Below are 16,579 nucleotides of genomic sequence, written 5' to 3'. Positions count from 1 at the left end.
TCATCCGCCTGGAGCAGTTCTTCAGCCTCTTTGAAGATAGGAGGCTTGGTGTCTTGGAAATCTTTGAATGAGATATATTAATTCGGTTCAGGCCCTTGATGTTACTGATGGGCGCGAGTAGTGTTTCTGCACAATGAGGTGCAATGTATCCTCCATGGCTCTCTAATTACCCAAGAATTGTGCAAAGAATTCATTCGCAGATGGTGATGGTGGTGGTAAGTCATCGTCGTTGCCACCTTGGCTGGTGCCTACCCTAGCACGGGTGCGAGTCATCTGCAAAATTGCAACTATAAGTGATTATTGGTTGATGTCAAGAGATTACAGATGAATTGTGTAATCATGCCAAACTGAATTTACTGGAGAGAATCTTAAATTCATACAATAAAACAGAGGCATAATAATTCATTCTCGCAACATAACATCATCAATTAGATCACTTATTGTACTTGCAACACGTTAACATGCATGTCATATTTCACTAGTAAAACAAAACTAGAATTTCATCAAAGTTCAACCCATCATAGATTAACATGCAAAGTACCAATATTACACCGAAGTTACGTCACGAATACTGAAATTCAAACTACAAGTCCATTATACAAATAGTAGGGATACAACTAGCTCTTCAAACTAGTCACTCAATGGCTCTATTCTTCAGCATGCTCGCTGTCGAGGTCAGAGATAGCATCATCCTCATCCTCTAGATCCACTTCTTCTTCCTCCTAACTATCATCTTCAACTAACATCTCTGGATCTTCTTCTTCCTTATCAAGGAGTGGGTGTAGTTGGTTGTTCAAATAATGCACTCATGCTAAAGATCAACCACCACATTCTGGGTATGTGCAAGTTGCTGACACAAGTCCCTTTCGACACGGTCCTACTGCGAGGTTAGGGCTTCGGCTCTATTTCATGCTGCTTCTACCAAGGTTGCACAGTTGTTTGCTTAGATCCACTAGCATGTAGCTGTGAGTGCCTCGGCGCGAGTGGCCTCTAGCTACTCTCATAGTCCTGCTAGCACTACCTAATCATCAGCTCTTGCCACTTGGGCAGTAGCTCTCTACTGATCGACCTATTCCATCTAAGTGTAGAGTTCTTGCAATGCTACATAAACTTGGTTGGTGTCCCATCGAGCCTCACTTGTTATCTTTTTGTACTTGTGAACACGCTTCCTCAGCTTACATTGTGCAGCTTTGGCTCTCATGAGCCTATCCATGCAAGTGGTATAGGACTCCTGCTAGAAGTCCCAGGTATCCTGACGAGTATAGAACATCTTCATCACTGCAAACATTGCACTCATAGCAGAACTAGTACTATCTGCCCACTCATCCTGGTCTCAGATCAATGCATTGCGGTTGCGCTATGCCCAAACTGTTGTAGATGGATCCACTCGAGGAAAAGCAACGGTGGCACTGCCGGTAAGCTCATCCCCATGTTGCTGACATATCTAGCTCAGCACCTCAAAAGCAACTACCTGGGCACCTTCCCAATGAGTTTTTCCTTCAGATTCTACCTTCCACTCCTGCCATAAGGGTGCTTGGGTATGAGCTGGTATGGTTAGCTGCACCTCATAGCATGGTTGTCCTTCTAGGTATACCTCATTCTAGGAATAGAGAGGCAGTTCGGTATATCCCGCATAATGCAGGATCCTTCAAAGTAGGGCAGGGGTACCAAACATTTCTAGGAAAGTCTCACTCCTAGCTGATGCTGCCATCTGTTCTAACAAAATGGTGCAACTCTTGTGAGAACAATGTTATAATAGAAAAGAGTTACTTAACCGAATAAGAGACTTATAAGGGGAGGAACAATGCAAGTGTGTAATGAATGATTGATCATGATGCATGTACGTTTAGTACGTCCTCACAAACTTAGGAAAATTAGACTTCTAACGACATACATGGTGGCATACATGCGTTCTCTCATATATAACGTAGCTAGTCGGGCTACACGTTTCGCTGTTAGTGTACCTACACAAAAATTTCATTTTAGCCCAACCCCACAATTATATATGCAGAAATGAAAATCTGGGCTCTAGGTTGCAAGCTAAATACTTCCATATATATATATATCCACATATATACTTCCGTATCAAAGCTACCCGAAAGTAAATATCTCCTATATATACATATAAATATGCATATATAGCCGTATCAAAGCTAACCCACAATTAAATACCTCCATATATATATGAGACATATATATACTTTAGTATCAAAGCTAACTCTCCCAATTAGATCGCACGCTCACATCTTGCGGTCATGCCACTCATCATCTTACCTTGGGCGTAGAGGCAATTGATCCATACATTACCACTCAAGTGAATGGCATCCATATAATAGCACACTGTATGGACAAAGAAAATAAAAACCCCCAAGTTAGTACTTAAGTAGCCACCTGAAATCCTTAACTGGGCATAAAGGAAGTGATCACTGGCACACTTTAGATTCAAACTTTAGGTTTAAACACCTATATATATATATATATATATATAAGTTGCCAAAACTGGTTTTGGAAAAACAAAAACCTTTGTTTTCAATACACATATGGCAATTAATGTTGAATCGTCCAATTTATAAGGGCACAAGTACAATAGCAGCCCGCAAGTGGTCGCACTATCATACTTGAGCCCATATAAACCCGATAGTCCATCGAGTACCATGAAGGGTCTCGATTCAACCAACATACAACCAAGATCATACATGATTCAACATACATGTCACACATTACATAAAGTTCACAAATATAGTTCCATGAATCAGAGTACGATTAAAAGTTATTACAAACCAAGTTCAAATAAAGTAGTAGCGGAAGCAAATAGAGTTTGAAACCAACATCTGTCACCATTGTTCAAATACGGTGCTAGCTCATGATCACAATCCAACAAAAGCATAAGAGAGAGATTAACAAGAGATGCCTTGCCTAGGGCCCTACTCCTCATCCACGGCGGGATAGAAGCAGTTCTTACAGTAGCCATGATACATCATATTATCTGCAATAATGGAAAATAAACCCTGAGTACAAGAAGGTACTAAGCTAGACTTACCCATCATAAACCAAAAATAAAGTGACTCCAAGGATCATGTAAGGTTTTATAAGTGGAGCTAGCTTGACAACATTTTGCATAAAAAGCCACTAATTCAACTATACCTTTTATAATTCGATCATCAAGTTAATTATAGCTATTCATCTCTAGATTAGCAACTAACCTATGCCAAACATGTGGTATATCATTTAGTAGCATAACAATAATAACCATAGCTGGTGTAGTAATTCCATGTTCTTCATAACCATCACTCCATAATACACTTACTACGATGTTGGAGCAAGCCAAGTTTCTCACTGTCCGAGAGGGACGGTGAGAAACTTGAATTTCAACCAGCTGGGAATTTATTCCTAACACAAACCTATGCAGACTAGATCAATGGTCACCTTAGGTCACCTTTGGTACAACTCAGGTCCATATTTCGTGGGTTCGATCAGCGTCGCACAATCAGGGATGACCAGCTGCCAAGACGATCAGGACTACCCTACCCTTAGGCTCACATTTGGCTCCCTACACATCCTTACTACCATCTAGAGTGTGCACTCTTACAAAATGGGGCTCGGCCTGAGTTGAGCTACTCGGCTTTGCGGTCGGAATGAGTTATCTGGCCAACTAAGTGAGAGGCATGCGTTTAATCTTGTCAGAAGCGCCCAACAACAGTACAGTCCTTAATTGGCACAGACAGAATCACATGAGTCAACCTACGCATAGACTCCATCTGACCTCCAGTTACATTACTCCATGGTTCTTTTCCATGATAGCAAATATAGCCAACCGTGCTTCGGTATCCACCTATATCTCATAGGTGACAGGAAAACATACGACTTCTACTGGTCTAAGCGTGGCTAAGCATATATTTGATCCTAGACCTACACAGGGTTAAAGGTATATATATCTAGACAAGGTGGTGCTATGTATCAAGTGTTTCCTATTAACTCTTATAACCTAATGCATCAAACATAAAAGGACTCAAGTGATATTTGTAAAACATGGGAGACTTAGAATGCTCCGGGGCTTGCCTTTGATAAAAGAAGTTGGCCTATGGTCTGGTCACTTGGGTAAGTCTTCAAGAGTTTGCTCCTCTCCTTCTGGAGCTATGGACTGAGGTGCCTCCTATTGTTCCTCTGGCTCTTTGTCGAATTCCAATAGAGTTATCCCCTCAGACGATCCTATATGCATGGGTAGGAAATAAGATATCATGGATGCATATATAATGACATGTATAATATGGTATGATGTGATGAATGCATCCTCATAAGTGTTCTCAGTAGCATTGCATTAAGGTGATAACAAGTTACATTTTCTTTTACTGAGTAGGTGCATATCTCTTCTATAGTAACTTTAACAAACACTTATGCAAATAATTTTCTAGACTATAAGACAGCAGCCACTTGTTTTGACCATAACTAGAGTTATACACATCAAAATAATATAGTTGTGGACATTCTGGAAAGCTTAATGTGATTCAGTAGTTATCAAGGTCAAACAATTCAATCTTTTAGATCTATCTAGAGAGCAAGCATTTTAGATATTAGACTTCTGACCACCATAATTCTCAAAACATAAGGCCTATGACTATGAAAATTTAACACAAGGTAGATAAGTAAGTTATCTACAACTTTGTTATTAACCATCTTTACAGAAAAGATCATCATCATCTTGAAATTATCACCACAACAGAAACTACACATGCAGTCATCTAGTTGAATTATAAAGCAATAATTAACTAGTTGCCTATAAACAAATACTTCTAAGCCTCACTAACAGTATCAATAGATTATATTCATCACACACACCACAGAAAACATCATGGTTAAGCCTAACTAATTTATTTATATTCATTTATTAATTTCCTTAGATAATAAGGTGATTTACAAAGTAAATATTTTTAGTGCTCAATAAATTCCAAGAAAATTACAATAGGTTACACATGACCCTAATAGTCTACTATACAAATTTCATGCCATTTGGATAAGTATATCCACCTCTACAAAAATGACAAGATACATATGCTTATTTTAGCAAAAATAGTTTAGCATAGTGAAAAGTGTCAAGCAACAGATTTCATATTTTTCTTACTTTCATCCAAGCATAATAATACTGTGTAAAATTATGCATGATCATATGTTATGTATTTTTACCCCATTTATTTTCACTAGAAACTAACAATTAATTAAGATTAAGTTGGAAGACCATATTATAAGTATGTCTACTATACGTTTAGTATTTTTCTAGCTAGAGCATGTCAACACAAGACCAGCAAAATTATAATCACAATTTTATCACCTTCCTAGCTCAAGTTATGCAATTTACAAGATAGAAACTATTTTAAAAGCACTTATCTTGCTCAATTTAATTCTCCTAGAAAAATACCCTAAACAGTATATTTCATAATTTTATCAAATAGTACACTTCAAGATGAATCCAACAAAATTTGGTTCACCCCATTTGGATACTCCTAGGTAAAGATATAATTTTTGCAAGTTTGCTACAAAATCTGTGAAAACAAATAAAGAAAATCAAATTCACTCGAGGTGTGCTGCTAGGTACACCTGGTCCATACACCCCACTATGACTGACGTGCGGGCCTCGAAAGTCAATCGATCCCACACGTTAGTGAGATAGAGGCAGGGCATCGGCTTTGACCAGTGAGAACTCATCGACGGCGAGATCATCGGCGATGAGGTCACCACCGACATGTTCCCACCCTCATTCCGCACCTAGTGAGCTAAGTGGGTGAACCCCTGACGGTGGTTGGCTATGGCAGCGGTGCTAATGGCAGACGGTGAAGGCGCTATGGTGGTGCACCCATCATTTCCGGCCACAGCAAGCTATGATAAGCATGGCTACGGCTTCCTGGTGGTGTAGCAGACATCTAGGGTTAAGTTGGGGCTTCGGTGGAGCAGCAGCGAAGCTTGGCCACGTGCATGGTAGTACTGGTGGCACGAGCAATGCGGTGTGCAACCATGTTCTGGCACTGGTGTGCCGGCGCTGGCTCAATGGCCAGCGGCGTGACCTAGACTTGACCCTAGGCTAACCCTAACACCAGAAGAGAGAGAATGTGGGGGCTCCTATGAGCATGGCCACGATGAGCGCAAGCTCGGTGGTGCTCCGGTGATGGCGTGGCTACGACGAACTCGCCCTTAGGCATTTACCTTGGCTCAATTGGCATGGCTAACTAGTCGGAGAAGGTGAAGGAGGTGATGGCTAAGCGGTGTGCACGAGCAATCATACAATGGCGCGATGGCTGGCAGCGAGTGAGCTCAGCGGAGGTGTGACGGCGCGGCGCTGTGGTTCTGCTCTAGAGCGGCGAGAGCAGGGAGCGAGAGTGAGGTAGAGAGAGTGAGCGCGAGTGAGAGAGAGCAATGGCGTCACACGATTTTGCTACCCACCCCGGCCTAACGAGCGGGCCTGACGCCTATGAATGGCCTCCATGTGGTGGCCATGGCCTGACGCCGGTTGGCCACGACGCGTGCGCGGCGCCGGTTCAGACACCACTGAACCCGACTAATGAAGCAAGTTCAAGCAATCAGTCCTCCTAATCCGTGACGATTTAGCAAAAACTTCCTTAATAAAAATTGTAGAGCTACATGAGTACTACAAGATTGCTTAAAGGAGTTTTGTCTAATTCGTAATAGTTTTCAAACTACAAATATCTAAAGTGAGCTACTTTGAAACTTAAATCAGCATTCTAGACTTAGAAAAATTTTAAGTCACAAAACAACATTTTGTTGATAATTGTGAGCTCTATTTGACCATGTTAGACACTTAAATAAAGTTTGTTACCCATGATGTGAACTACAACTTTTATTTAGGTCACACAGCCATGCAAACAATCTAAGCTACTTTCAACTTTGGTCAAACTAGCATCATGAAAATGGCATTACAAAGTAAACCAACACTTAGAAGCAAAATTGGCTTAAGTCATGAATATAAACATTGTTCCAAATATCATTCTAGATGTGTCTAAGGTATTTTGGTGACTCACAACCATCTCATGCATTGGTCACTTATGATCACAAGCATAATTAAGTATATGAGCAACATCACATGTGATAAAGAGAAGGTAAATGAAATGAAACTTCATATGCTCATGCTCATGAATGCTTGCATGATGCTTGTGATCATGAAATGCAAATGCCAAATGCATTGCTTAACACTGGGGTGTTACAAAGGTGGGCCCAGGAGGTGGTGCCTGGGGTGCGGGCACACCTAGGGTGCGCCTGGCCACCGTCCTTCTCTAATCGGTTGATGCTTGGGCCTAGGTTGCGTCCATGTTGGTGCTCGGCCTAGATTTGATAGTTGAGTGGGCTTGTGCTTTTGTAGAATCTGCTTTATGGTTTCTGGTTTGCGCACTTTGACCATAATTCCCATGTATTTCATGTATATGTCCTGCAAAAACATGTTTCTCCAATACAAGTGGAACTAGGTCAATAGTATATGCATATGTGTCAAAAGTTTGTTTATTTCTCCTATTTTGGATCATAATTGGCGGCCATATGTTGTCATTAGTGACCTCCAACAAATCCCCCAAGCTTAACCTTTGCTTGTCCCGAGCAAATAGCTAAGTACTTGGTTGTTGATCAGGAGTAACTACTATGCCGATATAATTCATAAGTGCCATGCTTATAACAAAGTATTCTTCCGTAATTCAAATAAGCTGGCATTTTATCCACCCTTTACCTTGATCCCTGTGGGGCATATAGCTTTTCCAAGTTCTTGGGCGGTTGCAAGATAGACTGGTTATAATAGAACTACCAATCATTCATTCTTTGATTGACCATCTATCCGGAGGTTTTTATGAGTTTTGTAAAACAAATGTAAGTTCCTCAAATGATTCTCTCGATTGCTCAAATTTGTATGAAACCTCACCAAGGCATTTGGTATTTTGCCTTCTTTTTCATAACCTACCACTAAAGGCTTTTGAGTGGAGTTTTGGGTAGGTATGAAAAGTGGGGCATACTTGAATCACATATATTGCTAAGTCAAAAACCAGACCTCAAGGAGATGAAAGTCATACACTTTGATCAAGATGTTGAGTGTGTGGAATTTTTATAAAGTACTAATTCTAAATATTTTTGGTACTCCTTTGAATCATGAATCTCTCTCTTTTTGAATGAATGCCTTTTATTTGAAAGTATGGGCTATCCTTGTTTCTTTCTTTTCTTTTTCTTTTCTTTTCTTCATGCTCTTTGGCATGCATTTTTTCTCTCATGCCCTTTTGGCATGGATATTTTTCTTTTCTTTCTTTTTTAGCATAGCCCATACTATTCTTTTTGGCATATGAAATTTTTGAGAGAGAGACACATGATAAATGAATGGAGCGATTATTTTGGTGGACAAAAAAAACATGTTTTTGCATAACTCTAAGTGTAAGAGTCAGCAGTTTTATTTGTGGGTGTTCATGTGTCTTGATCATGGGTGCATGATGAGAATTTCAACAAGGGTCACAACAATTTGACAAAGTTCAATGCTCAAACAAGTAGCATATGACTAGGGTTTTGAATTTGAATATCATGTCATATGACCTTGGTAAATATTCATAATCATTGAAGAACTTTGAATTTTAGCATTTTTGAAAAAGAAATCTCCAAATGTTAAGTCTCTCTTAGAACAAAGTCATAGTAAATTCTATTTGTACCATATCATAACTCGCAACAACTTAGAAAAGGAGCATGCATTTTCAACCTACAAGTTTTCAAGTTTTTAGGATGAGATATTTTTAGCCAATAAACTTAAATCTTGGGAAATACTAAGTTATAACCTAGGCATAGATGAATTATAGGCAGACAAACTATTCATAGTTTCAACTTAGGAGATATTAAACATTCCTTAAACACATATGAGAGTGGAATTAATATTTTTGGTGTTTTTCATATTTTATTTTTATGAATGAAAATAAATGTAAGAAATATAAGTGATAAATAAAAGATACATGTTACCCTTGCGGGGCCCTCCCCCAAGCTAGCTTGAGGCTAGTTCCTTGGTGAAGTCTCCAAAGAAGGTATATTATTCTTATTTTATTGCATACATTTTTATTTTGTTTAACTCATCCATGTCTATACTTAGCAGTTTTCGTTCAATGATCAGACTAATTTGATCAAGGTAACCTAGTTAACCTAAGCACCATGCTTAAGTTAAAAAGCCTATGAAGATATGATCGATCACTAACCATACTTTAAACCAAAACATGCCTTGTGTAGACATGGAAAAGTAACCAAAGTTTATTCGAATTTAGATAAACAAAAGGTGAACTAATTGTTTTTATTTTTAGCATTTTTAGTAATAGATTATAAAGGATAACTACCTATTTACCTTTGGCAAGGGCTCATTGTTTAAAGTCCAATGAGCCGAACTCTTCTCCTTTCAGTGCTTACTTGATGATGGTGCGTCCGTGCCTGGAGAAGTAGACGTGGATGCTAACCCTTTCACTTGCCATACCTGTTTGATTCCTTTACATGGTTGTTTCCTGGGCTGTTTGTTTTTAAGGTGTTTATGCATGTTAAATCCATTAAATGGGCATCTTATTGTTTTCCCTTGAATATGAAAACAAACATGCCTAGATCCCATGTGTAGTACTGCATTTGTGGTGTTAAGGAATGGTCTCCCTAGGAGGAGAGGAACTTCCTCATTGCGACCCATGTCTGGAACGACGAAGTCCATGGGGATGTATGTGTCTTGAATTCTTACCAAGACATCCTTGGCTAACCCCTTCGGGTGTCATGAAGTTTGATCCGCCATCTACAGTCTAAAATTTGCAGTAGACAAAGGTCCACCCAAAATCTTATTATATATTACCTTGGACATAACGTTGATGCTTGCTCCAAGGTCATAGAAGGCATTGTGGAAGACATGTGGGCCTATTGAGCATGTGATTGTCGGGCGGCTAGGATCTTCTTTCTTGGTGACAAATGGTGGATCTACAAGATAATCATGGCTTTCCCGACATAGAGTCTTACCAAATCTCATTGAGACCATTTTAACTGATTCGAGAGAAGTTTCCAGCTTCCCCAGAATTTTTCCTGAATCAGAGACCGATAGTGCAGCAGCAATTTGAGTTATTTGAGTTTCGATCATTTTATTGAAGCTCAATTGATTTTTGACAGCTAAAGATAGGTTTTCAAGTTTAGAATTTATGTTTTCTATCATTTTATCATTATATGAAAGCTTTTTAGAGATGTTTTCATTTATTTTTGCCTGGCCTAATACTAGGTCTTTCAAGGTAGGTTGATTCAAATTATAATTTGAGTTAAAGTTCGAATTACCTCCTTGTGGGAGGGATTGATTGTTCCACCCATTATTGTTACCTTGTCAGAACCTGTTGTTGATGTATGCGGCACCTTCATGGGTTTTGGGGTAGTTATTCCCCGAATGTCCAACCTCACCACAGACATTGCAAGCCATTTGTGAGTCCATGGCCTGAACGGTGGCCCTCATAGCTTCCTTCTCATGGGCCCTCTCATTCAGTCTTAAGAGTAACATGTCTATTTTTGCGACAAGCATATCCATCTCCTTCACGGTATGCATGCCGTTTTGTTGTTTGTGCTCCTCCCCCCAACTCTGATTGGCCACCATCCTCTCGATGAGTGCCATGGCATTAGCAATAGGGAGGAAAAGGAATGCCCCTCTAGTAGTGGCATCTACGTGGCCCTTCGACATGGGCATGAGCCCCTCGTAGAAGTTTTAGAGCATGAGCCAGTCCTCCATTCCGTGGTGCGGGCAAGCTTGGATGTAATCATGGAGCCTTTCCCACGCTTTAGGGATGGATTCGAGTGAAGATTGCTGGAAGTTTGAAATTTTCCCCCTCAGGGCATTGGTTTTGCCCATGGGGAAAAATTTCATAAGGAACACCATGGAACATTTGCCCCATGTGTTGACAACTTCCTTCTCCTTATAAAACCACTGTTTCGCCTTCCCCACAAGGGAGAAAGGAAACAAACAAAGCCTGATGCTAGCTGGTGCGATGTCTTTTATGACGATGGTGTCGCATAGCTCCAGGCAGTGTTGCAAGTGAGCGTTCACGTACTCGCTTGGCAAGCCACAAAATTGTCTTGCCTGCACCATCGTAATGAGGCTAGTCTAGAGCTCAAAGTTTTTGGTGCCCATGTTGATGGTGGGCCCAATGGGCACATTGGCAACAGTGGGGGTGAAGTAGTCGTGGAATGACTTAGCCATTTCAGTAGTAGCAGATGTTACAGGGATGACTGGTTCAACTACCGATGGAGTAGTAGAAGAAGAAGTGGTACAAGACCGGCTCTTCCTTAGGAGTGCCTCTGGATTATCGGTGTAGTTGTTCGACAGATCAAAACCACTCGTACACTATCCTATTTTCATCCACAATAGGAAGAAAACAAGCAGAATTAGCCTGCTTAAACTATGGCCACCATTACATGCATGTGCTCATGATCATGTCCTACTAGATTCTTTAACCTATGCCCTCCCCGGTAATGGCGCCAGAAATGCTTGTTGGCATTTCTTAGCACAATCACCAAGTGAGGAGGTTTTAAGTCCATCACCGGCAATGGCGCTAGAAATGTCTATTGGTATTTCTTAACACCATTACTAAGATTGAGTTAATCTTAGCAATGCCACCAAGAAACACCAACTACGATAGTTCTTAATGATTACAGAGAATATCCGCAAGTGCATGGATCTATCATTGTAGCATTTCACCTAGAAGTATTCAGGGTATCATTATTTATATTTCCCTAAAGGAGGGCAAGGTATTAAGAGTCTAGCATGAGCATAAACATGATTACATACTTGCATAGTGAACCATAGTCCATGACAAGGGTAAGAATGGTATTTCATGGATAGTGGACACAAATCTGGGCCAACCTCAAGGATAAAAGGAAAATAAAGAATAAAAGAATGTTCCTACGTGGAGCCAGCATGTTCTAATATAGTCGTGCAGAGAACAGTTAATGATCATTCAAGTTATATGACTAGAGTTAGAACTAAGTGTGAGATGGATGGGGAGATCTATGAGCACTGGTTTGCCAGCAAGCATGGGAGACTTTAAGACTCCTACACAATACCTGGACGTGGGGGATTACAAGGGATGGATAGGGCTATTACCACCTGCCGCCTACCCCTCAACCATGGGATACTGTCATATCCGAAGGTTCCCATGTACCCAAGTACCACGCCTGTGTACAAGGAAACTACCCATATCCCCCGGGACTCCGAACCTACGGATCAACAAGTAAGAATATGGGCAAACCCGAAGGAACAACGAACTGTTACCCCAACCCTAGCTCTAGTTCTACTCATACAAATCATATGAATGATTAAGCTTGAAGTTGAACATGTTAAGATCATGACACACAAACAATATGCTAGTTCATATATCATGATTATAACAAGACAACTATACTCTAGTTCTATATCATAACTATATAAATGATATGAGAGCATGACTTTGGAAGAAATCTTCATAATATTCATACCAAGATGTATCTCTTCTTTCAAGGAACCAAGCCCTCCTTGATTGCTTTGCTAGCTCATAATACTACTACTAAAACTAAAAGGGAGTACAAGTAGAGAGAGGTAAGGTGATAGCTCCAAATGTTGGTGTGTCTTGAATGGTGAGCTCCTCCCTTGCTACATATTACTCTATGGTTGGTTTGGGGGAGATAATTTTGGAAACAACCCAAAACCGACCCTAGGCACATTGATGATACCGCTAGAGCAAAGTGGGCCCAGGAGGCGGTGCCTAGGGTGTAGGCCACCTAGGCTAGCGTGCCTAGCCACCGTCCTTCTCTGGTCGATTGATGCTTGGGCCTGGATTGCGTCCATGTTGGTGCTTTTTCTTGATTTGGCAGTTGAGTGGGCTTTTGCTTGTTGTGCTTTTGTAGAATCTGCTTTACGCTTTCTAGTTTGCACACTTTGACAATAATTCCCATGTATTTCATGTATATGTCCTGCAAAACATGTTTTCTCCAATACAAGTGGACTAGGTCAATAGTTTATGCATATGTGTCAAAAGTTTGTTTATTTCTCCTATTTTGGATAATAATTAGCGGTCGTATGTTGTCGTTAGTGACCGCCAACAATGTATCTCTCTATCATGGCATGTTTAAATGGATCAATGTTGTTTGATTGTCTTGGATGGATGTTGTCATTATTTTGCAACAACTTTAACTTGTTTGTAATGTAAGCTAAGGTCTGTGCAGTGTGTACCACGAATATTATTAATGGTTGTTAAAGTTGTGTTTTGGTACAAGTTGTGGATTTATAACATTTACTCACTGCCAATCTCAGCATTGAGGGGGTAAGCTGACCTTCTTTAGATGCAAAGTAACTCTCCTCATAGAACACAGATAACCAAACACCTTCTCAACAAGTTGCATCCGCTCGTGCAACCTAAGATTCAGCATACCAAACACAATCTTAGCTAAGCTTGCATCCATAGCTGTAGACAACAAAACACCCTTCACAAACCAAGGACATTAGTTCCTATTCTTCATACATCCTCCTAGCTAGTATGAAATGGAGCATTCCAAATCTAACATGTTGATGACCTACACCAATACAACATAATATATGATTCTAAATCCAACAACCGGAACACAACAAAGAAAAAACATGTTCAACTTCCACTTCAGGTTCTGCATGCAGAGCTCCAATGCTTTCTTGTCACCTCTACCATTTGAGTGGCCATCACTTCCTTCCTCCTCTTCAGTCCTCTGAGTCCATTAGCCTGACTTGGATCATCCATTAAACCAAGCATTGCAATAGTTATAGCCGAAGAAGTGACAAATAAGAAGCTCACCCCATTCCTCTAGCACTTGAAGTAGACATGGCCAAGGTTCATGTTTTCTTTCATAGACCATCGCTCACTCACTCTAGCAAGCTTACTACAGCAAAAAATCACCAATAGAAGGCTAGTCTCCACCAACAAGATCTAACAACCAATCTATTGTCTAGAAGCTGCTCTATCCATGCATCCTATTCGATGTGGTGCTACCACAAGAGGATTGGATCCAATGGGACATGGCACCGATAGAGCTGCACTGAGGGAAGGGGCCAGAGAGAGAGAGAGGGGAGGGGGTGGCTAGTTTGAAACACAATGGCTACTGCTGCCAATTTATAAAACAGAGGGAGGAGCCGAGATCCCAGACCCAAGTTATAGGAGACAAAACTTTACCTTTTTTGAGGAATTTAAGTAAAAGGCAAACAGAAGAAGGTACACCATACATGTGACAATGTCCCTCTCCGGGCCTGACTGGTTTGCGGCCAAAATTTGCCATGACAAGGATTTGGCAATCCAAAATTAGGTAAAACTTTTGCCATGGATTTGGCAAGCCAAATGTGAGAGGTTGGCAAGTTTGGGTAGCAAATCAATCAATAGCCAAAATCATGGCATGCGAATTCTTTGGTTTGGCAAATTTTGGAAGCCAACTAATCAGGCCTCCTCACTACAAGATTCTTGCAAGTTGAACAAAGTTTGACACAGAATCTTTAAATCTCCTATTAGGCTTATTATGAAAATAGTATAATTTAAGATCAATGTAATGATACTTATTACGCATCATAATCATAAATACTTCTCTATATATATTTGATCAAAATTTAGAATCTTTGAGGGAATGGGGACGCTCCTCCCATATAGACCTTGCATAGTTGCCGAGAGTGAAGTGAATGCGTAGGGAAGCTGGACACAAGAAGTGTTAGAAGAAGAGCTTTTGACCACCATGACACGCTTGAGACTTGAAAGCCTAGTGCGGTTGTGAAGTGGACTCATAGTAGTCCAGGGGCAGTCAGGCAGACCAAAGAGTGAAGAGGAGTTGCTTCCATATTAAGCAATTTCTCTTTGTTGAAGGAGCAGAGCCAATCAGCTAGCTAGAGATGGCTACACAATGGGACTGAGTCCAGGCTTTGTACACACAGTGATGCTAGGGCTGGAATAGGCTTCTGATGTGAGCGCACCATGTTCAGCATTACTAGTATCCGAGTAGTGAATATTTTAGAGGTCGGCCCTTCTGTCATTCGATGAAGTACAGTGCAGTCCAATCCAAGGAATCGCATGCCCGCAGCAGCCGAGGGGCAGCAGCTAGTTAGAGATGGCTACATGGTTTTATGGGTTCTAATTGTCTACACTCCCTTAGCTGTGTTTGAAGCTATCGCTCCATGAATCCAACTACTCCTACCTTACTACTTCATGCGTGTAGCCATAGACGGTGTAGCTCCTAGTTGTAGCATAACCGATCAGGCAAAAGTTTTACCCATAGCTGAGTACAAGAGTTACATGTTCAGCCCGTTCAAATTTATGCTGCTCGAACTATCAGGCGAACATAAGGTTTATAAGAAACAGGTAAATGTCATTTCATCTAATATCATAGATGGACGTGGTCGGGGGAAAAGTTGTGATCGTTTGTTGTGGAGTAAACATTCGTGGTATGGTAACTAGTTGCCATCTATAAGCATGATTTCAGTTAGAATAAATGTCAATCGAGATCCTTAGACTAGCATGGAACACAATAATAAGTTCATACAAATAGAACAGTTTGATATGAAGCACATTAGCTTTATTCAGATCCTCAAACTAGCATCAAACGTAGTTGAGAAAATGCAAACGGGTGAGGGGGAGCCATAAGGTAGGCGATTGATGCAAATGCTATCAGATGAGGGAAGGGGGCGCTCCTTTCATATAGACCTTGCATGGCTGACAAGAGTGAAGCGAATGTAGCAAGAAAGCTAGACACAAGAAGTGAATCTAGAGAAAGAGCTTTTGATCACCATGACACGCTTGACACCTGAATGCCTGGTGTAGTTGTGATAGATCTTTTCTGTACTTATTTCACTCCAATCCAAGCAATCATGACAGTTGAGGGGCAGACAAATTGTTACTCCATATGACACTTTATTCTGTCGTATGAGATCAAATACTCAATGGGTGGACTTTCTTGCGTTCACAATAAAAGTCAATAGCTATGGCTCCTCCGTTCTACATTAGATCAAGGCGAGACTTGTTCAGATGAACTCCTCACTGCATGGTTCTTTCAAGGTCAACAAAATTTATCAAAGACATGAGTTGGCTTCAATAGTGATCAAAGGCACTCATGAATGTTTAGCATATTATAGATCGGATCAAAGACAAGTAGAAAGAAATTTGTAGCGAAAAGCAACCAACAAGGGCTAGAAACTAGCTACAAAATGACCAAATGACCTGAGCTACACCACGATCAACAGAGTTTAACCCACCTAATACAAAGTTCAACAAAAGTTAACACCAACATGCAAATAAGAGTTCACATATTTGCAAGGGCGTCCCATAGATCAAACCTATTCATAATTACTAATACTACTGATATGTCCCACAGATCAAGGGTCGAGGTTGGCATGCAGGATTAGCTCCATGTCCACCTTTCGTAAGACGACATTGGCGGCTAGCTCGAAACTCTTGATTAGATTGGCGATGTCATCGTCCGTTGAACCCAGCGGAAAACCTTGCTCTGCCACCTGGACATTCATCGCTATGCCAATCTAAAGCTGGGCAGCAGCCAATGCCGTGGTAGCCCCCTAACGAACAGCTTC

This window comes from Miscanthus floridulus, chromosome 13 (genome assembly GCF_019320115.1).
Source record: "Miscanthus floridulus cultivar M001 chromosome 13, ASM1932011v1, whole genome shotgun sequence".
Lineage (NCBI taxonomy): Eukaryota > Viridiplantae > Streptophyta > Magnoliopsida > Poales > Poaceae > Miscanthus > Miscanthus floridulus.
Note: the sequence above shows the minus strand (reverse complement) of the source record.